The sequence below is a fragment of the Rhipicephalus sanguineus genome, chromosome 1 (genome assembly GCF_013339695.2).
Source record: "Rhipicephalus sanguineus isolate Rsan-2018 chromosome 1, BIME_Rsan_1.4, whole genome shotgun sequence".
NCBI lineage: Eukaryota > Metazoa > Arthropoda > Arachnida > Ixodida > Ixodidae > Rhipicephalus > Rhipicephalus sanguineus.
Window position 1 is genome coordinate 75330130 of NC_051176.1, and position 20439 is coordinate 75350568.

The 20439-nt window shown below is 47.2% G+C and overlaps 25 non-coding genes across 25 annotated transcripts; all 25 read left to right on the forward strand.

The window, feature by feature from the left end:
• The first annotated feature begins 2581 nt into the window (after positions 1 to 2581).
• On the forward strand, positions 2582 to 2654 carry Trnav-uac (transfer RNA valine (anticodon UAC)). The gene has a single exon. It is a non-coding gene; the product is annotated as a tRNA-Val (tRNA).
• Positions 2655 to 2730: 76 nt separating this feature from the next.
• Trnav-uac (transfer RNA valine (anticodon UAC)) lies at positions 2731 to 2803 on the forward strand. Its single transcript has one exon. It is a non-coding gene; the product is annotated as a tRNA-Val (tRNA).
• Positions 2804 to 10601: 7798 nt separating this feature from the next.
• Trnav-uac (transfer RNA valine (anticodon UAC)) lies at positions 10602 to 10674 on the forward strand. The gene has a single exon. It is a non-coding gene; the product is annotated as a tRNA-Val (tRNA).
• Positions 10675 to 10753: 79 nt separating this feature from the next.
• Trnav-cac (transfer RNA valine (anticodon CAC)) lies at positions 10754 to 10826 on the forward strand. The gene has a single exon. It is a non-coding gene; the product is annotated as a tRNA-Val (tRNA).
• Positions 10827 to 10908: 82 nt separating this feature from the next.
• On the forward strand, positions 10909 to 10981 carry Trnav-uac (transfer RNA valine (anticodon UAC)). Its single transcript has one exon. It is a non-coding gene; the product is annotated as a tRNA-Val (tRNA).
• Positions 10982 to 12130: 1149 nt separating this feature from the next.
• On the forward strand, positions 12131 to 12203 carry Trnav-cac (transfer RNA valine (anticodon CAC)). The gene has a single exon. It is a non-coding gene; the product is annotated as a tRNA-Val (tRNA).
• Positions 12204 to 12292: 89 nt separating this feature from the next.
• Trnav-cac (transfer RNA valine (anticodon CAC)) lies at positions 12293 to 12365 on the forward strand. Its single transcript has one exon. It is a non-coding gene; the product is annotated as a tRNA-Val (tRNA).
• Positions 12366 to 12448: 83 nt separating this feature from the next.
• Trnav-cac (transfer RNA valine (anticodon CAC)) lies at positions 12449 to 12521 on the forward strand. The gene has a single exon. It is a non-coding gene; the product is annotated as a tRNA-Val (tRNA).
• An 83-nt stretch (positions 12522 to 12604) lies between these two features.
• Trnav-cac (transfer RNA valine (anticodon CAC)) lies at positions 12605 to 12677 on the forward strand. The gene has a single exon. It is a non-coding gene; the product is annotated as a tRNA-Val (tRNA).
• An 83-nt stretch (positions 12678 to 12760) lies between these two features.
• On the forward strand, positions 12761 to 12833 carry Trnav-cac (transfer RNA valine (anticodon CAC)). Its single transcript has one exon. It is a non-coding gene; the product is annotated as a tRNA-Val (tRNA).
• Positions 12834 to 12916: 83 nt separating this feature from the next.
• On the forward strand, positions 12917 to 12989 carry Trnav-cac (transfer RNA valine (anticodon CAC)). Its single transcript has one exon. It is a non-coding gene; the product is annotated as a tRNA-Val (tRNA).
• Positions 12990 to 13078: 89 nt separating this feature from the next.
• On the forward strand, positions 13079 to 13151 carry Trnav-cac (transfer RNA valine (anticodon CAC)). Its single transcript has one exon. It is a non-coding gene; the product is annotated as a tRNA-Val (tRNA).
• Positions 13152 to 13240: 89 nt separating this feature from the next.
• Trnav-cac (transfer RNA valine (anticodon CAC)) lies at positions 13241 to 13313 on the forward strand. The gene has a single exon. It is a non-coding gene; the product is annotated as a tRNA-Val (tRNA).
• Positions 13314 to 13402: 89 nt separating this feature from the next.
• Positions 13403 to 13475, forward strand: Trnav-cac (transfer RNA valine (anticodon CAC)). Its single transcript has one exon. It is a non-coding gene; the product is annotated as a tRNA-Val (tRNA).
• Positions 13476 to 13564: 89 nt separating this feature from the next.
• Positions 13565 to 13637, forward strand: Trnav-cac (transfer RNA valine (anticodon CAC)). The gene has a single exon. It is a non-coding gene; the product is annotated as a tRNA-Val (tRNA).
• An 89-nt stretch (positions 13638 to 13726) lies between these two features.
• On the forward strand, positions 13727 to 13799 carry Trnav-cac (transfer RNA valine (anticodon CAC)). Its single transcript has one exon. It is a non-coding gene; the product is annotated as a tRNA-Val (tRNA).
• Positions 13800 to 13888: 89 nt separating this feature from the next.
• Trnav-cac (transfer RNA valine (anticodon CAC)) lies at positions 13889 to 13961 on the forward strand. The gene has a single exon. It is a non-coding gene; the product is annotated as a tRNA-Val (tRNA).
• Positions 13962 to 14050: 89 nt separating this feature from the next.
• On the forward strand, positions 14051 to 14123 carry Trnav-cac (transfer RNA valine (anticodon CAC)). The gene has a single exon. It is a non-coding gene; the product is annotated as a tRNA-Val (tRNA).
• Positions 14124 to 14212: 89 nt separating this feature from the next.
• Positions 14213 to 14285, forward strand: Trnav-cac (transfer RNA valine (anticodon CAC)). The gene has a single exon. It is a non-coding gene; the product is annotated as a tRNA-Val (tRNA).
• An 89-nt stretch (positions 14286 to 14374) lies between these two features.
• Trnav-cac (transfer RNA valine (anticodon CAC)) lies at positions 14375 to 14447 on the forward strand. The gene has a single exon. It is a non-coding gene; the product is annotated as a tRNA-Val (tRNA).
• An 83-nt stretch (positions 14448 to 14530) lies between these two features.
• On the forward strand, positions 14531 to 14603 carry Trnav-cac (transfer RNA valine (anticodon CAC)). The gene has a single exon. It is a non-coding gene; the product is annotated as a tRNA-Val (tRNA).
• An 89-nt stretch (positions 14604 to 14692) lies between these two features.
• On the forward strand, positions 14693 to 14765 carry Trnav-cac (transfer RNA valine (anticodon CAC)). Its single transcript has one exon. It is a non-coding gene; the product is annotated as a tRNA-Val (tRNA).
• An 83-nt stretch (positions 14766 to 14848) lies between these two features.
• Trnav-cac (transfer RNA valine (anticodon CAC)) lies at positions 14849 to 14921 on the forward strand. Its single transcript has one exon. It is a non-coding gene; the product is annotated as a tRNA-Val (tRNA).
• Positions 14922 to 15004: 83 nt separating this feature from the next.
• Positions 15005 to 15077, forward strand: Trnav-cac (transfer RNA valine (anticodon CAC)). The gene has a single exon. It is a non-coding gene; the product is annotated as a tRNA-Val (tRNA).
• Positions 15078 to 15160: 83 nt separating this feature from the next.
• Positions 15161 to 15233, forward strand: Trnav-cac (transfer RNA valine (anticodon CAC)). The gene has a single exon. It is a non-coding gene; the product is annotated as a tRNA-Val (tRNA).
• The last annotated feature ends 5206 nt before the right edge of the window (positions 15234 to 20439 follow it).

Below are 20439 nucleotides of genomic sequence, written 5' to 3' on the forward strand. Positions count from 1 at the left end.
GACAAGTTTGTGAATAATGTTACCAGCCAGATTAGAAACTTGTTAAGAAATAAGTTTTTACATTACGCGGAAGCATGGGAAGACTTTAAGGTCCACGTGAAGATGGCTGCGATTGAGATAGGCACCACTAGACGCTATAATGAAAAAAATGAAAGAAAACGAGCGCCAGAAGGAACTCAATTTCCTTATTTCAATGGATAGTGCGCAGCCGGGAAAGTATTGCGAAGAAATTAGAAAAATAAAAAGCGAGATGGAAGCCATTGACAGAGAAAAATATAGAGCAGCGGTTATTAGGGCACGTGCGGAAAGACTATGGGGCTGATGGAACGCCGAACAAACGCGCTCTTGCTGATGAAAAGCGGTATGCGAGAAAAAATGAGATAGGACAGATTACTTATCGTGATGGTGTTTCTTCCGACAAGAATATGACAGAACAGGCCTTCATAGAACATTACCGCCAATTGTTCGGGGTCCCAATCCATGCGGGAGATGAATATGAAGCACGGTTTTTAAATTTCATGCCACGTGTCGATGATGAGGTGAAAGCTAGTCTGGAGGAACCGATAAGCGCACGGGAAATAGAACGCGCAATCGAAGAACTTCCTGCAGGCAAGTCGCCAGGTCCCGATGGATTAGGAGCTGCTTTCTACAAGGCATTTGAACCTTGGCTTGCTAAAGTATTGCAGCATGTATACGCGGAGGCATACGAAAAGCAACGGGTGCAGCCATCTTTCAGGAGTGCGCACATGGTTTTAATACCTAAAACAGATGACCACAAGACGCTCTTATCGGTGGGTGGTTACAGGCCAATCAGCCTTACAAATACCGATTACAAGATTTTCATGAAGGTGTTGGCAAAGAGACTTCAAGCAGTCGTAACTGAACTAGTCGGCCCGCACCAAACTTGCGGCATTAAAGGTCGCACGATAGCTACAAACACGCACGTAGCACGAAGTGTTCTAGAGTGTTGCGATGCTTTCGCTGGACGCGTTGCTTTGTTGCAGCTTGATCTGGCGAAAGCCTTTGACCGTGTGTCCCACGATGTTCTTTTTATTATTTTAGAGTACGTGAATGTTGGAAAAATAATTTTAGATGGCGTGAGAATGGCCTATGACCATTGTAGTACACAGATTATAATTAACAAGTGTCTCAGCGCAAAGCTTTCAGTGATGTCTTCCCTCAGACAAGGGTGTCCTCTAAGCCCATTGCTTTTCGCGCTGTATCTCGAGCCCTTTTGTTTAGCCGTGATGCGCAATGAAAACATCCGAGGTTTCAAATTACAACGTGCTGAAGTTAAAATACTGGCATACGCCGACGACATCGCTGTTTTCTGCGAGGATCGCAACAGCGTTCTTGAAGCTGTAAGCCTCGTAAAGACATACTGTGAGCAATCTGGAGCTCAGATAAATTGGGAGAAGAGCCTCGGGATTTGGCGCGGTCACTGGGACAACACACCGGCTCATTTTGCAAACGTCCGGTGGTGAACAACGAGTGTCAACCGTGTGTAATATTTTCTTAATGGCGAAAGTGTGGTACATCTTGCAAACCCTATCTATGTGTCGTTCAAATGTGCAAAAAATGCATCGTGTTTTTGCCGTATTCATATGGGCTTCAAGTTGGGAGAGGGCAAGCAGAACGAATTTGTTTTGTTCCGTCCGCAGTGGTGGGCTAGGTCTGTCACATTTCTTTATCAGACAAATTGTGTCTCGGTTTCTTTTTTTGCGTGAGCAGACAAACGATTTTCTGCGCACAGTGATTCAAGTTCGATTGCGGAAAGCACTGCCGCAATTTCTTGTAACTTCCTCAGATATGGCGGGAGGAAGCGTCACTGGCTATTTGAGTGAAGTGGTTGATTCTTTCCGCTTTTTATGCACTCGCTTTTCAATGGAGTATTTGTGTTCTGTGACAAGAAAAACACTGTACAGAGATTTAGTTGATTCAATGTTGCCGATACCTTTGTACAGATCTGTAAACTGGGGAGGCCACGGAGACGATGTATTGAAACGGGTTAAAAAGATGCAATTAGACCTTCTCAAAAATCGTTTTTCTTCAAGCTACATACAAACACGCTACCCGTAAAAACATGGCTGGATGAAAAAGGCATAGATGTTCCGTGGACTGTAAACTGCTTACTTTGCAACAAACCAGAAACCATCGAACATGCTTTCATCGACTGCTGGGATGCAATCTTCCACTGGGACGTTTTACAGCGGACTCTTAAAAAAGAACTACCGATTACGCCTTTGGGAATTCGCTTTTTACCAACAGATAATGCGGGGGGAGTTGCGTACGATATGTTTATGCTCCTTGGCCTCCACAGTCTGCGGAAAACGAGAATGGCAGTTAGACATGTTGATGTGGATGCCCGTTCGACGAGAGTCAACTTCATCGAAAGTATTGCGTATATTCGGGAAATATATCGTGCGCAGAGTGAACCACCCGTGTGGGTGGAGATTCTTGATGATTTAGTGAAATTTAAGAGATTTTAATAATGTAATGTTAGCCAAAGTGTGGTTGACATGTTTTAGCATGTACATATGTACTCCTTTGTAATGCATGCAGGCAATAAAGGGAAAAAAAAGCTCTCGTAGTGTAGTGGTCATCACGTGCGCTTTACACGCGCAAGGTCCCTGGTTCGATCGCAGGCGAGCGCATCACTTCGTTTTACAATTTTCTTACGAAAGAGATATTCGAAGAAAAGCTTGAATAAAAGGCCGCCTGTCGTGTTCCGCTCTCGTAGTGTAGTGGTCATCACGTGCGCTTTACACGCGCAAGGTCCCTGGTTCGATCGCAGGCGAGCGCATCACTTCATTTTACAATTTTCTTACGAAAGAGATATTCGAAGAAAAGCTTGAATAAAAGGCCGCCTGTCATGTTCCGCTCTCGTAGTGTAGTGAGGATTCCACTTCCGGCCGCTGAAGCGAACGGACGTGCAATGGCTGGCTCCAGCGGAGCGGTGACAGCGGCCCATTTAAGCCGCGGAAACAGGTCTTTTGATGATGATAAGGACTATGAAGTTGTATTGCCAAACCTTCCTACAGGGCGTATTGTTTTAAATACGGTGTTTTTGCATGCTGACGTACGAGCCCGGCCGTATCGAGTGGAAGATTTCCGTGATACTCTGGCAAGCCTGCGATTGCTCCCTGAGGTGGCTGCGTTGGGGGCGTATAGGATGAGCCATGTGTGGGCGGTGACTTTCAATAACATGGACGCAGTGAAGACGATCCTGGCGCACGGAGAAATCAAGGTTAAAAACTGCCGTTGTCTCGTCATAGACCCGGGCAAACCAAGATGTGCGTATGAAGGTGCACTGGCTGCTGCACAACGTTCTTGATGAAGATGTGCGACGTGCGTTCGAGCCGTACGGTCAAGTGACTGACATTAGCAGGGAGCGGTGGCGTGTAAACGGCATCACCGAAAAAGGCTCCACGACCCGCATTGTGACACTTCGGTTGAAGGTGGGCGTTAAAATTGACGACCTGCCTCATCACCTGAACGTAAGCGGTGAGCAGGTTTTGGTGGTTGTAGCAGGCAGAGCGCCAGTTTGCCTACTTTGCCGAGCAAAGAGGCACATACGGCGTGATTGCCGTGTACCACGATGTGGTATCTGCCGAAGGTTTCGCCATGAGGATAATGACTGCACGCTGTCTTATGCCAGCGTTCTAGGTCCAGCTGCTGGCAACGACCAAAGTGAGCTGTTCATGGATGAGCATGAAGCGGAAGAAGCAGCAAGTACGACCGGGACAAAAGAACAGGTTACGCCCCAACTGGCGAAATCAAGTAAGCCCTGCGGGATAGCGGACGGAAAGGTCGTGGAGAAGCCGACTGAGCCAGAGCCACTGAAGCCAGAAGCATCAGTCAACGCGGAACAGCACCTGCCTACTGTAAATGATCCCAGTGACGCCGAGACACTGAAAGACGACATGGAAGTCAGCGAAAACACAGGCAGTGGACTAGCTGGAAAGCGACCGAGAGAAAATGGGGGCGAAGGCGAGATTTCCTCCGGGGATTGTGGTGGTGGAGAAGCACCAACTAAAACCTCAGGAATTAGGCGTCCGACTTTGAGGCCACGGCCGAACTTCCAGGCCAACTCACGGGCGGAGGCCAAGCAGCTTCCGCAGCATACGCCACCTGGGACTTGAGACTCTTGTGCTTTTTCCGGACAGAAAGTAACCCGTTAGTGAGCATTGTTTGCTCAGCAACATGCCTGTAAAATGTTATGGGCGTGGTGTAAAAAAAATGTTGCAACCGCTTTTTTTTTTACAAGCGTTCACCTGAAGTAGACACTCTGTTTTTCGCACGCTCAGCAATATAAAAGCATGGCTTACAAAATAGAAGCAGCCTTACGTGTCGCTACATTTAACGTTAGAGGCTTACGTTCTAGGAGGCGGCAGTATCAGTTACGTCGTCTGTTACTTGAAAATGACGTTGATATTGCCGCCGTGCAGGAAACAAAAATTGAATCTGAAGAGCAGATGGATACTATATTTTCGACTTTCCGCTCTAGCTACAATATGTGTAAGTCATTCTTTAGGTACATCAGGTGGATGTCTTCTTTTTATGAAGAACACAATTGGTCGTGTTGAAGAAAGCGTACAAACCGGTAATGAAGGACGATTAATAGCATGTGATTTTCTTTTTTCGGGTGTGAGTTGGTGCGTTGTTTGCGTATATGCGCCAAATATACAGCATGATAGGAAAATGTTCCTTGAAAACCTTGAAGTCTATCTATATCGAGTGATAAGACAGCAATAATTCTAGGCGATTTCAATTGTGTCTGTAATGCCGAAGACAGGGCACGTAAAACGCCTATACGTGACTCTAGTGCCTTGGTTTTGGATTCGATGGTTCGTGAGCGAGATTTGGAAGACATGGGATATGTGCTATCGCAGGCTACCCACTACACACATTACCAGTTCAATAGTCAGGCCAGGCTCGACAGAGCCTATGTGTCTACGTCATTGCTTCCCATGTGCCAAGACTACGCTGTGAAGAATGCCTCATTTAGTGACCATAGTCTAGTCATGTTCACCTATAATAAAAAAGAAAATCCGAAATTTAATTGGGACCTCTGGAAGTTGAACAATAAGTTACTTGAGGATGAAAAGTTTGTGCAAAACATAGAGAAGGAATTAAAAGAAGTGGTTTAGGGCAACATAACCAGTCTAATTCACGCATGGGAGTGTTTCAAGGAAAAAGTAAAAATAGATGCGTTTGGAAGGTCAGCTTCAATAGAGCACACCAAATTGAAAGAAAAAGGCAACTACAGTGCGAACTCGATTTTTTGCTCTGTCAAGAGTGCATGCAACCTGGCATGCGCAGCAAATTAAAGAAGTGAAACAAAAATTAGAGGCCGCAGATGTGGAAAGATACAGAGGAGCGGTAGTACGCGCACGCGCAGAAAGACTTTGGTGTGGCGAGGTTCCTACGAAACGTACAGTAGCAGATGAAAAGAGCTACGCGACAAGAAACGAAATCCGGGCGATAGAATACAAAAATAAAGTTACAAAAGATAAAACGCAGATTGAGCACGCGTTTGTGGAATATTTCCAACAGTTTCTGGGGGGCGTAAAACAGGACAGCAGCACGTACGTTCGGCATTTCTTGTCACTTATGCTGAAGATTGACGACGTGGCGAAAGCTAGATTAGAAGTACCCATCTCTGTCAGAGAAATTGAAATGACCATTGAAAAAATGAACAACGGAAAGACGGCCGGGCCCAGATGGACTAGGTGTCGCATTCTATAAGACATTTAAAAGTGTTGTGGCAGAAGCTCTGCGGAATATGGTAGGTGAGGCATACGAAAAGAAAGAATTACCAACATCCTTCAGAAGAACGCACATAGTGTTAATCCCGAAAACCGACGACCCTACGAAACAGCTGTCTGTCAAGTCGTACAGACCAATAACCCTAGCGAATGTTGACTACAGGATATTCATGGGCGTTTTAGCCAGGCGGATGCAAACTGTGATAAAAGAAATAGTCGGACCACATCAGACATGTGGCAAAAGGCAGAACGATTACGACGAATATTCACATTGCAAGAAATATTTTAGAATGCTGTGATGAGTTTGAGTCTCGAGTAGCTATGCTACAAATTGATCTCGAGAAGGCATTTGATCGCGTGAACCACGATGTACTCTTGAACATTCTTGACTACGTCAACATAGGAACTGTGGTGCTAGAAGGGGTACGAATGGCGTACACGGGGTTCACTACGAGGATTGTGATAAACAAACAGCTTAGCGAGAATATACAAGTCTTATCGAGCGTAAAACAAGGATGGCCTGCGTCTGCACTGCTTTTTGCTATCTATTTAGAACCTCTATGTCAGAAAGTGCTACAGAATGACCAGGTGCGAGGGTTTCGCTTGATGACCGCGGAGGTCAAAATGCTTAGTTGCGCGGACGATATTGCTGTGTTCTGCCAAGACCGGGAGAGTGTCAGAGCAGCACTAAACGATGTGAAGTCCTTCTGTGAGTGCACGGATAGTACAGTAAATTGGAGTAAGTGCCTTGGAATATGGCATGGAAACTGGCACAGCACACCATCATTATATGAAAACATTGCGTGGAAGGTCACACCTGACAAGTGTTGATAGCGAGCGTCCAAAATAATTCGAAAGAAACGTCAGCAGAACCAAAAAGTGAGGCACCCCAATATAACACGACCGAAAATCGTGTGGTAGAAGCGGCTGCGCCGTGCGACCCTTCGAAAGATGAGAGTGAAGCCATGGAAGGCATCGCATCGATGTCCGCCAAACGAGGGCATAACGAAACCTTCGAAGACTCGGACCTTCCTAAGGATGCAAGCGGCGGCCCTCCGCCACCTAAATCGGCTCTGATGCGACGAAGGTCGTTCAAGCCGAAACCGAACATTCCTCCTGACGGACGACCAGAGGCGAAACCGCCGAGCTAAAGGCGGGGCCTCGCTTCCCTTGTGCAAGCCAGCGACATGCCTCCTCTAAAACAAAGACGCTTAGACGCTGCTGCGGAGTCCAGCCACCGGACATCTGTTGAGAGGGAAGACACGGGGCAGCTGGATGATGCCGACTGTGAATTGCCGCAGCACGGTTAACCCTCTTATACATCTCTGCGCTCCGAGGAAAACGCTGTGCGATCTAAGTGCTCCTCACAAATTAAGAACGGAAAGCTTGCCGTGTCCTTACGAATCGCCACTTTGAATGTACGTGGACTAGCAGCCAAGAAGCGTCAAAGTCAAATTAATCGTCTCTTTCTCGAAAATAACTTAGATCTGGCAGCTGTGCAAGAAACCAAGATTGAAAGTGAGGAGCACACGGATCGTATGGTGGAAACTTTTCGAAGACACTATAATGTTTGTGTCAGCCACGCAAAAAGTACATCCGGGGGCTGCGCAATTTATATAAGAAACAACGTAGGCATTGAAAGTGAAAACGTTGTAGCGTCCGAGCAGGGGCGCTTGATTGTGCTTGACTTTTTGTATTCTGGAAAGGAATGGCGTGTTATTTGTATTTATCCACCAAACACTGATAATGAGCGTGTTGTATTGTTTGAAAGAGTAGAACAATTTCTGAAATGTGAAAAATGCCTTATTATGCTCGGTGATTTTAACTGTGTTTGCATGGCTGAAGAAGTGTGCCTGCACGAGATAAAGGTGAGCGACTACTAATCTCGCTGCTCGAAGAATATTACATGGAAGATTTAGGATACCTACTTTCAAAAGTAGGCCGTCCCACTTTCACGCATTACCAACGCGGAAACTGTGCTAGGCTCGATAGGATATACGCTACGGTCTCTCTTGCCAAAGAGTGTGTTAACTTCGAAGTTAAACACGTATCTTTTAGCGACCATAGCCTTGTAACAGCCACACTTGGAACCAATTTAAAAAAGAGCCGGTTCAACTGGGGACTATGGAAGTTCAACGTGAAACTCTTAGAAGACGAAACATTTATACAAAGTGTAAAACAAATAATCGAAGACATGGTGTCGACAAAAACACACGGATGGATCGCGGAGTGGGAAAACTTTAAAAGCGCAGTCAAAATGACTGCGATTGAAAGGGGAAGCATAATTTATTAGAAAGAAAAGATGAAGGAGAAATAACTTCAATGTCAGCTGAATTATCTTATATGCATGGAAAGTGCAAATCCCGGCTTATATACAAAAGAAGTACGTGAGGTAAAAAACAAGCTTGACTTATCGCAGCAGAGAAGTACAAAGCAGCAGTGATAAGAGCACGAGCTGAAAAGATATGGATGCGTGAAACGCCCAACAAGCGTGCGCTGTGCGACGAAATAAGATATTCAGTCAAAAATGAAATACGCCAGATTCATTATCACAATGAAGTGACGTGTGAAAAGAGTAAAATCGAAGATGCATTTGTAGAATACTACAGTGAGTTATTCACGAATAAAACGAACCACGCAGCTGGTTCTATAGCTGCGATCATTAATTTAATGCCAAAGCTTGAAAATGAAATCAAAACGCGAATGGAGCTGCCAATAAGTGTGAACTGGCCGTAGGGAAAACTCCTGGACCCGATGGATTAGGGGCCGCCTTTGACAAAATGTTTATTGAAGAGATTAGTCCGATTTTGCACGAGGTCATCAGTGAGGCGTACGAAAACAAAGAGTGGCCTACCTCCTTTGTATCTGCTCATATGGTCCTAATACCAAAGACAGATAATCGAGACAAACTAATGTCAGTAGGAGCTTGCCGCCAAAACAACTCTTACAAACGTAGACTATAAAATATATACAAAAGTTCTAGCCAAACGATTACAAAGCGTTGTGAAGCTGCTCGTAGGACCGCATCAGACGTGCGGCATAAAGGGTCGTTCTATTTGTGCCAATGTGCATGTAGCCCGCAGCGTTTTAGAGTGTTGCGATGCCATGGCGGGACGGGTTGCTATGCTTCAACTTGATCTTGCTAAGGCGTTTGACCGTGTCGCACACGAATTTATTTTTTTCTTTGCTTGAACACGTCAACCTTGGAAAAGTAATGCTCTAAGGTTTAAAGATGGCTTACAGTAATTGTACAGTGCGAATAATTGTGAACAAGAACCTTAAAAGAAGCATTGATGTCAGGTCATCCATAAAACAAGGCTGTGCGCTGTCTTCTCTGCTTTTTGCGCTATACCTTGAACCTTTCTGCCTCAGCTTAATTAACAACAGCAAAATTAATGGCTTCGTGCTTCAAACGCAACACGTCAAAGTTCTCGCATATGCTGATGACGTTGGTGTTTTCTGCACTGATCGCAAAAGCATAGAAGAGACGATAAGCGTCACCAAAGCATTCTGCGAACAGACAGGATGTGCGATAAACTGGGAGAAGAGCGTCGGTTTCTGGCCTGGCACGTGGGACGTTAAGCCGCAATCATTCGCGAGCATCAAATGGTCCAACACACCCACTGCGTATTTAGGTGTACCCCTGAACATTACAACCAGACAGGAGATTACTGGGACGACCTGACGTCAAAGGTGAAGGAAAACGTTGGTGGATGGCAAGGCCGTGAATTGTCAATGTTCGCGCGTGCACGCGAGTGCTTGCAATGTTTTCCTGATTGCAAAAGTGTGGTATGTGCTACAGTTTCTGTCAATGCCTCGCGTAAATGTGCAAAAATTGCACCGTATTTTTGCGGTCTTCATTTGGGGCTCAAACTGGGAAAGAGTCAGCAGAACAAATCTTTTTCGTTCACTGAAAGACGGGGGCCTTGGTCTTTCACATCTGTTCATCAAACACATTGCGTCGCGGTTTGTGTTTTTACGGGACCAGAAAGACCCGTTTTTGAGAACCCTTATTCATGTGAGGTTAAAAAATGCATTTCCTGATTTTGTTGTGTCTAGTGCAGCTGCAATTGATGGCGGTATAAAAGGCTACCTCAAAGAAGTGGTGATGGCATTCAGGATACTTCAAGCACGATTTTCACTCGAGTATTTGACTCTTGTATCAAGAAAAAAGCTCTACAAAGACATGATCACTGTAATGATGCCCACACCATTATATAGATCACTAAACCATAAAGGCCCCGGGCAAAACGTGCTAAAAATAGTTAAAAAAAATGACCGCTAGAGGATCCATAAAATCGTTTTTCTTTAAATTACACACGAACACATTGCCTGTGAAAACATGGCTTAAAGACAAAGGCATATTTACACCGTGGACGACAAACTGCACCCTGTGTAACAAACCGGAGACGATCGAACACACATTAATTCACTGCTGGGATCCAATATTTTTTGGGATGTTTTACAGAGAACCCCGAAGAAAGAGCTACCGATACCACCACATGGAATACGTTATCTTTCAGTGCAGAATGAGTGTGGCGTTCCATACGACATGATAATGTTATTGGGGCTTTACAGTCTCTGGATCACATGCATGGCCGTGAGGCATATGGATCCTAAAGCCAAATCGAAACGGGAAAACTTTATTGAATGTGCAATGTATGTGCGCGAGACATATCGAACATTGGATGAACCTCCAGATTGTATGGAGGTATTTGATGAATTGGTGAAAATGAAATGTTTTTAATCCATCACAATGGTCGAGTAGACCAATGTGGTTTTTATACATATGTATTGCTTTATTTCTGAATAAAAAGGTTATAAACAAAAAAAGCTCTTGTAGTGTAGTGGTCATCACGTGCGCTTTACACGCGCAAGGTCCCTAGTTCGATCCCAGGCGAGAGCATCACCTTGTCTTACATTTATTTTCTTACAAAAAAGATATTCGAAGAAAAGGTTGGATAAAAGGCCACCTGTCGTGTTCTGCTCTCGTAGTGTAGTGGTCATCACACGCGCTTCACACGCGCAAAGCCCCTGGTTCGACCCCAGGCGAGAGCATCACCTTGTCTTACATTTCTTTTCTTACAAAAAAAGATATTCGAAAAAAAAATGTTGGATAAAAGGCCACCTGTCTTGTTCCGCTCTCGTAGTGTAGTGGTCATCACGTGCGCTTTACACGCGCAAAGCCCCTGGTTCGACCCCAGGCGAGAGGTGTATATGTTTTCTAAAGGTGTATGTTTTCTAAAGCCACAATTTGCAATATCTTCTTAATGAGTAAAATTTGGTATACCCTACATGTCTTACATTGTTCAAGGGTAAACATCCAAAGATTTCACCGTGTGTTCGCAGTGTTCGTGTGGGCATCGTCTTGGGAAAGATCAAGTCGAACCAATTTATTTCTTCGAGTGCGAAATAGAGGACTGGGCCTGTCGCATTTGTTTTTGAGACAGGTAGTCAATCGGTTTTATTTCTTTCGGGACGTTAACAACCCATTCCTGCGAACTGTCTGTCAATTTCGCCTGGGGCAACACTTTCCTAACATGGTTGTCTCAACCGGCAGCGCGCCCGGTGGCGTTTATGGTTTTCTTCGTGAAATTGTACTTTCCTGTAGGTGTCTGTCTGCGCGGTTTTCACTTGAGTACTTGAGTGAAGTCAAGCGTAAAAAACTGTACAAGGACCTATGTGATGTGTTTCTACCAGTGCCTTTTTATCGGTCCCTTTACAATGTAGGCCATGGGCACACTGTACTAAAGCGCGTCAAGGCGATGCTAATACCGCTAGGTGTTAAGAATTTCTTTTTACAATTACACACCGGTACGCTGAGTGTCAAATCGTAGATGGGTCAAAAGGGGTTTTATGTTCCTTGGTGCACGCATTGCATAATATGCAGAAAGGAGGAAACAATTCAACATCTATTCCTGGACTCGTTGGGATGCTGTCTTTCTTTGGGATGTGCTCCAGCGCACAATCAAAAACGATTTTCCCCTTGATGCACAGGGGATCCGCTATTTGCCAATACAAGGTGACGACGGTACCCCACTCGACCTGATAATGCTTATGGCTCTTGACAGCATCTGGAAATTCAAATGGCAGTCAGGCACGTTTATGTAGATGCAGGATCACCTACGCAGTACTTCAAAGAATGCATAAGGGATTTTGTGGAGGAACAAAAGTTGCGGGAATTTACTCCAGAGTGGTTGCCACGCGTCGAATTATTATTGACGATGAAAAAATTTTAACGCATCTGCGGCCACAACATTTGAGCTGTCGTTTTTAACGATGTTTTTGACTGTTTTGTCTAAATATCTGTGAATATCTGTATTGTTTACGTCGGCCAAAGACAGGCAATAAAGAAAAAAAAAGCTCTCGTAGTGTAGTGGTTATCACGTGCGCTTCACACGCGCAAGGCCCCTGGTTCGGTCCCAGGCGAGAGCATCACCATTTTTTACATTTATTTTCTACGTGTTCTCCGCGAATGAAACATTGAAAGAAAAGGGTGAATAAAAGGCCGCCTGTCGTGCTCCGCTCTCGTAGTGTAGTGGTAATCACGTGCGCTTCACACGCGCAAGGCCCATGGTTCGATCCCAGGCTAGAGCATCACCATGTTTTATTTTCTATGCGCTCTCTGCGAATGAAACATTGAAAGAAAAGGGTGAATAAAAGGCCGCCTGTCGGTCTCCGCTCTCGTAGTGTAGTGGTAATCACGTGCGCTTCACACGCGCAAGGCCCCTGGTTCGATCCCAGGCGAGAGCATCACCATGTTTTATTTTCTATGCGCTCTCTGCGAATGAAACATTGAAAGAAAAGGGTGAATAAAAGGCCGCCTGTCGTGCTCCGCTCTCGTAGTGTAGTGGTAATCACGTGCGCTTCACACGCGCAAGGCCCCTGGTTCGATCCCAGGCGAGAGCATCACCATGTTTTATTTTCTATGCGTTCTCCGCGAATGAAACATTGAAAGAAAAGGGTGAATAAAAGGCCGCCTGTCGTGCTCCGCTCTCGTAGTGCAGTGGTAATCACGTGCGCTTCACACACGCAAGGCCCCTGGTTCGATCCCAGGCGAGAGCATCACCATGTTTTATTTTCTATGCGTTCTCCGCGAATGAAACATTGAAAGAAAAGGGTGAATAAAAGGCCGCCTGTCGTGCTCCGCTCTCGTAGTGTAGTGGTAATCACTTGCGCTTCACACGCGCAAGGCCCCTGGTTCGATCCCAGGCGAGAGCATCACCATATTTTACATTTATTTTACCTGCGTTCTCCGCGAATGAAACATTGAAAGAAAAGGGTGAATAAAAGGCCGCGTGTCGTGCTCCGCTCTCGTAGTGTAGTGGTAATCACGTGCGCTTCACACGCGCAAGGCCCCTGGTTCGATCCCAGGCTAGAGCATCACCATGTTTTACATTTATTTTCTATGCGCTCTCTGCGAATGAAACATTGAAAGAAAAGGGTGAATAAAAGGCCGCCTGTCGTGCTCCGCTCTCGTAGTGCAGTGGTAATCACGTGCGCTTCACACGCGCAAGGCCCCTGGTTCGATCCCAGGCGAGAGCATCACCATGTTTTACATTTATTTTCTATGCGCTCTCTGCGAATGAAACATTGAAAGAAAAGGGTGAATAAAAGGCCGCCTGTCGTGCTCCGCTCTCGTAGTGTAGTGGTAATCACGTGCGCTTCACACGCGCAAGGCCCCTGGTTCGATCCCAGGCGAGAGCATCACCATGTTTTACATTTATTTTATCTGCGTTCTCCGCGAATGAAACATTGAAAGAAAAGGGTGAATAAAAGGCCGCGTGTCGTGCTCCGCTCTCGTAGTGTAGTGGTAATCACGTGCGCTTCACACGCGCAAGGCCCCTGGTTCGATCCCAGGCTAGAGCATCACCATGTTTTACATTTATTTTCTATGCGCTCTCTGTGAATGAAACATTGAAAGAAAAGGGTGAATAAAAGGCCGCGTGTCGTGCTCCGCTCTCGTAGTGTAGTGGTAATCACGTGCGCTTCACACGCGCAAGGCCCCTGGTTCGATCCCAGGCGAGAGCATCACCATGTTTTACATTTATTTTCTATGCGTTCTCCGCGAATGAAACATTGAAAGAAAAGGGTGAATAAAAGGCCGCTTTTCGTGCTCCGCTCTCGTAGTGTAGTGGTAATCACGTGCGCTTCACACGCGCAAGGCCCCTGGTTCGATCCCAGGCTAGAGCATCACCATGTTTTACATTTATTTTCTATGCGCTCTCTGCGAATGAAACATTGAAAGAAAAGGGTGAATAAAAGGCCGCCTGTCGCGCTCCGCTCTCGTAGTGTAGTGGTAATCACGTGCGCTTCACACGCGCAAGGCCCCTGGTTCGATCCCAGGCGAGAGCATCACCATGTTTTACATTTATTTTCTATGCGCTCTCTGCGAATGAAACATTGAAAGAAAAGGGTGAATAAAAGGCCGCCTGTCGCGCTCCGCTCTCGTAGTGTAGTGGTAATCACGTGCGCTTCACACGCGCAAGGCCCCTAGTTCGATCCCAGGCGAGAGCATCACCATGTTTTACATTTATTTTCTATGCGCTCTCTGCGAATGAAACATTGAAAGAAAAGGGTTAATAAAAGGCCGCCTGTCGGGCTCCGCTCTCGTAGTGTAGTGGTAATCACGTGCGCTTCACACGCGCAAGGCCCCTGGTTCGATCCTAGGCGAGAGCATCACCATGTTTTATTTTCTATGCGTTCTCCGCGAATGAAACATTGAAAGAAAAGGGTGAATAAAAGGCCTCCTGTCGTGCTCCGCTCTCGTAGTGTAGTGGTAATCACTTGCGCTTCACACGCGCAATGCCCCTGGTTCGATCCCAGGCGAGAGCATCACCATGTTTTACATTTATTTTCTATGCGCTCTCTGCGAATGAAATATTGAAAGAAAAGGGTGAATAAAAGGCCACCTGTCGTGCTCCGCTCTCGTAGTGTAGTGGTAATCACGTGCGCTTCACACGCGCAAGGCCCCTGGTTCGATCCCAGGCGAGAGCGTCACCATGTTTTATTTTCTATGCGTTCTCCGCGAATGAAACATTGAAAGAAAAGGGTGAATAAAAGGCCACCTGTCGTGCTCCGCTCTCGTAGTGTAGTGGTAATCACGTGCGCTTCACACGCACAAGGCCCCTGGTTCGATCCCAGGCGAGAGCATCACCATGTTTTATTTTCTATGCGCTCTCTGCGAATGAAACATTGAAAGAAAAGGGTGAATAAAAGGCCACCTGTCGTGCTCCGCTCTCGTAGTGTAGTGGTAATCATGTGCGCTTCACACGCGCAAGGCCCCTGGTTCGATCCCAGGCGAGAGCATCACCATGTTTTATTTTCTATGCGCTCTCTGCGAATGAAACATTCAAAGAAAAGGGTGAATAAAAGGCCGCCTGTCGTGCTCCGCTCTCGTAGTGTAGTGGTAATCACGTGCGCTTCACACGCGCAAGGCCCATGGTTCGATCCCAGGCTAGAGCATCACCATGTTTTATTTTCTATGCGCTCTCTGCGAATGAAACATTCAAAGAAAAGGGTGAATAAAAGGCCACCTGTCGTGCTCCGCTCTCGTAGTGTAGGATTCTACTTCCGGCAGCCGAGCTGTTCGGACGGGTGAATCATGGGCTCCGACGGAGCAGCTTTTGCGGCACCAAGCCGCGGTAACAGGCTTATCGATGATAACGAGGAAGCGAATTATCAGTTTATTTTGCCACCTTTGCCGAAGGGACATGTCGTAAAGAACACTGTGTTTTTGCATGGCGACGTGCGAGCAAGGCCCTACAGGGTCGAAGATTTCCGCGACGCGCTCGACGCGTCTGGATTGTTGCCGGAGGTCGTGGCCCTTGGGGCATACCAGATCAACCACGTGTGGGCGGTCACCTTTTCGAGCGACGACGCGGTAAAGAAATTGCTGGCATTCAAGGAGCTCAACGTGAAGGGGCGTCGCTGCGTCGTCGTCGACCCTCAAGACCAGCAGGTACGTCTCCGCCTTCATTGGCTCCTGTATTGGGTGGCGGACGAAGATGTAAAGACAGCGCTGGCAGCCTTCGGCAAAGTCATTGAAGTGACGCGAGAACGTTGGCGCGTCAGAGGCGTCGGTGACAAGGATTCGACGTCACGGACGGTACTCTTGAAACTGAAGAGCGGATTGAAAGTCGACGACCTGCCGCACCAAATCCGAGTTGCAGGTGAACTGGCCCTTGTTGTGGCTCCGGGACGGCCTATGCAGTGCCTACGGTGCAAGGGAGACGGCCACGTCCGGCGCGAGTGCAAGGTGCCGCGATGTTCGCGATGCCGAATCCTTGGGCACTCTGAAGACCAGTGCGTACGCACCTACGCCGCAGCCGTGGGGCCACCAGCGAGTGAAATACACATGGAGTTGAGAATGGATGCTGCTGAAGCCGAGGACGCCGCCAAGGGGGCTGGGGTCCAGGAGACCGCCAGCGACGTGGCGGAGACGTCGAGGACAGAGGGCCCAGGCAGCACACCGCCATTGGACCGATCTCGGCCCAACGTCGGCAAATGACGGCAGCAATATTGGCCCCACGTCGGCAAATCACGCTCGCGCTACTTTCACCCGCATCGGCCCGACGTCGGCTAGCCGCCTTTGGGCCGATGCGGGCTTGCCGGCTTCGGGCCGACGTGGGCTAGCCAGCGTCGGTCCGAGACGGGCCTGCCGTTCTTCAGCCGATGATGGCAAGCCGTCATTGGGCCTATGTATGCTAGCCGATGCTGGCGCGGTGTCGGCCCCGCCGACGTCGGGTAGCCGCCGGCGTGACCGTTTACACCCGTTATTATGTTTTAGCAGTGGTGGCTTACCGTGCGTTAAGTACGGTAGTACTGTACCGTCGTGGTCGGCACGTAGCTAGTTTATATGGAGACACCGGCGGTAGTTGCTCGATGCGTAACGTAACTTGATCAGGCAGGCTGATACATGTGTTATAAAGTAAAATGGCTGCGTGCCGACCACGTCAGTTCGGTATTACTGTGGTTACTGTACTGTAAGTCAGCAGCGCTAAAATAGACTATTCGCGGCCCAACGACATTCATCGACTGCCATTGGTGTCATATTCGAAAAATGCTTCCTAATTAGAACGACTGCTCTACTGATGTCTTAGTGTGCGATTAAGACCCACAATTCTGTCGAACCGTGCAAGGCCGAGAACGAAAGTCAATATTGTCTCCAACACAACTAAATTGATGAAAGGCCTGCTGCACCAACTACGCATGCGTCTGAGAAATTAAGGAGCAACACATCTGCAAGGTGAGAAACACAAATTTATTCACAGATATGAACACACGCCAGCAGTTCCGGAATAATTATGCCATAAAGAAATATCTAAACATCTATAGATACCGTAGCCAACATCTAAAACAACCCCACAGCCACCGTATTCCTCCAAAAAAGCAGGACAATCCTAATCGAGAATGAGATCAGGCGCAAAATCATAGGCGTGAGCAGGGTTCCCCTTCAGAGGGGGTGGGGGGGGGCGAAGGTTCATCGCGGCGCCCCCCCCCTCCCTATTAAGTCAATGTGTTTGGCAGACCTTGCGCCCACCTCTTAAGTGACTACGGGGGCCGGCCGCCCCCCTGCCCCACTGTGCGCACGCCTATGCGAAGAGTTACAATCTCTTCAACGTTATGCGCGGCACATTCACTATAAATATTGAAAGAACTAGAACGGGCAAAAATAAGAATAAGGATTAACGAAGACTATCTTAGCTACTTGCGTTTTGCGGACGATATCGCGCTTTTCAGTAACGACGGTGCCGAATCACGAAAAAAATCACGAAAAGACGGACCCGAAGAAAAGAAAGATAATGTTAGGCGGCTTACCGAAAAAGCGAGATTAAGAGTGGCAACTAGACTAGAAGATTGTGTATACGTGTGAGCTAATTACGAGCAGAGGAGCACCCCCCCCCCCTCCCCACGTTTATTAAGTTCACCAAGCAACGGTAGGCATTCGCAACACATGACTGGCAATTAAATTAGCGTTATCCTTTAAGCGGAAATTGCAATTTTTTCAGTGATATCTTAAGGGCCAAAAAGATGGATAAACTGCTGCACGCGAGGCGAGAAACATTGCGAGCGGTACCACAAGATCCCATGAACTCTACATCTAAACAAGATAGACACGCACGCATTCCTAATCTAAAGGTAAGATTGTAACAGAAAGGAATCGTGCATAAAAACCACTCACGTGTGCCCGTTGGATCGCTAAAAACACGAGCGAATAAAAAAATGCAAGCGCACCATATCAGAATACACAAAACACGATGGTCAATAGAGAATACGCGATAAGAAGAGAACAAAAATCTGATGACACGTAACAGCAGTGAACACGCGGCCTTATATGAGGTGAGCATGGAAGCAGGGGGCCACTGGTTTCTCGCTGCGGTGATCTCTGCCGAAAACAAAGCCGGAATCCTGCCACGTATCCGTCTCGTGCACGATTTTGACTTTCCACAACACATGTCCGCACACCGCACTTCTTGAACAATTCTGCTGGTCGGAGTGAAAAAAACTTGCTCCCGCAGCTACGATTGTCCCTCCGTCTGGACGGCTACCCTACCCTGCCTGGTCAAGCGAGTTTCGCGACAATGACGCTGAACGAGGGGAAGGGAGGGAGGGGGGGTAGAGGTTGAAGAAGACGAAAAAAAATGCGAATTCTCCCTTCTTGAAAGCACGGCTCAGCCTACCACCATGGTGTGCGATCCCCCCAGCATGTCTGTGGGCATGCCGTTTGAGAAAGGCGCTCGTCGAATTTTCAATGCATCACTTGTTGCCACATGTCGCTGCATGAAAACTTTGCGTACACCACGTTGGAGCCACATTTTTCATCGTATTTCACGTGCCATAATAATAATTTTATGCGACTGTTTCTGAAAGCACGTGGGAAGCAATTGCTGAGCGAGATTTTTACTTGAAAAAGATATGTATGTCGCAAAATGGACGGCAACGAAGTGTAAATGCGAACTGACAAACACGTGGCAAACACGTGTTTGTCAGTTCGTTAAAGATGGTCAGCGGGCTAGTTGATTTGTAAACATTCAAACGACAAAACGTGTCTTCACTTCGCCCGGTCTTTTTTGCACCATACCTATTTTTCTCAAGTAATGAACCAACTAGCTCAGCAACACGCCTAGCTGAGCTTTTACTATTTTCATAAAGCAAAATTATGTGACATCACTGAAGCAAATGCGCTTGTTACGCTTCACCCAAACACGCGCGTGAGTAAATATGTGTAAACACAGAGATCGGAAACTGTCCGTGTAGTATATGAGCGCTGGCGGCACACATTCAGCGGCTGAAAGGATATAGCGCTATAAATATGATGACGGGCTCGATTTATGCACAGAATTAGTATTCACATCAAACTTCTTCCGCTAAAAGCATTCGTGCGGGAATGTTTGGGTGAATTTTGATGCTGGATAGATTAGCCAAGTCGGCCGACCAGTGGCAAAAACATTTACGAAACAGAAGAACTTCGAATTTGGCCCATGAAGTTAATGGTATGTGTTATAACGTTTCAACATTTTTGATAGCGTTGAACAACTGGTCAACGAAGTGGCCATCTAATTTCAGTCAGTTATTCTTCTAAAGACCACCTTTTTTTGGTAGAAAAGTGACTTTGCTAGTGATAGTTGTTAGTTATTGTCATAGCAGAAACGAATAAGAGAATGCAAGCTATTCAGTCGGCGATACTTCGCGCCCCGAGTCGTACGTGCGGCATTAGCACGGTACAATATTTGAACTTTGTTATTTGTGCTAGTACAGCAATCCATGTAGCGGTATTCTACAGCTTAAGCTACAAATATTCAAGCGCCTAATGCTCTATTTCATTACGATTGTATCCTAGGCGGGCGAGCTGCCGGGCTTCTTCGGCGGGCTAAAGGTAGAGCGCAACGTCCAGGTTATTCTCGTCACTGACGGCCGGCAACACGGCGTCCAGCGTCGTTGAGGGGCTTCCGTGAACTAGTTTGAACGGCGTCATATGTGCGCCGTTTCTTACACTGCCGTGTTAACTTCAGGTTATGTGTGGAAGATATTATGGCGTCCCATGTCATGTGTTCGACGTACAGTACATTGCCAGCATGTCGGCGAGGGTTTCATTTACCCGCTCGGTGAGACCATTCGCCTGCGGGTGATGTCCGTCGGTGACTTGTGTGGCTCTATTTCAAGACGGTTTGCGTTAGCTCTGCCATAAAAACCATATTTCTGTCGGTGACGAGGACTTTTGGAGCGCCGCGACGCAGGAGGACGTTCTCAACAGGGCATGTATAACTGTCTGAAGGGAGACAAGAAAGTTCCAACATCGTCGATAAGCCATCGGCTCCGCCGATGTCAGCTGAAGCACCGCAGAATGACGGCATGCTCGGCCCAATGTTGCCGGTGAAAACCATCAGCTCGGCCGATGTCGGCGAAAGTACGGCAAAACGGCGGCTAACTCGGCCCAATGTTGCCGGTGAAAGAAATCGGCTAAGCCGATATCGGCGGGAAGACTGCAGAAGGCCGGATAACTCGGCCCAATGTTGCCGGTGAAAGACCAACATCGGCTGAAAGGCGGCGAAATCGGCCCAATTTTGCCGGCAAAAGTCAACGGCTTCGCCGATATCGGCGCCAAGCTGGCAATGCTGGCCCGAGGTGGGGCCGCGCACAGCCGCCGTAAAACCAATATCGGCCCGAC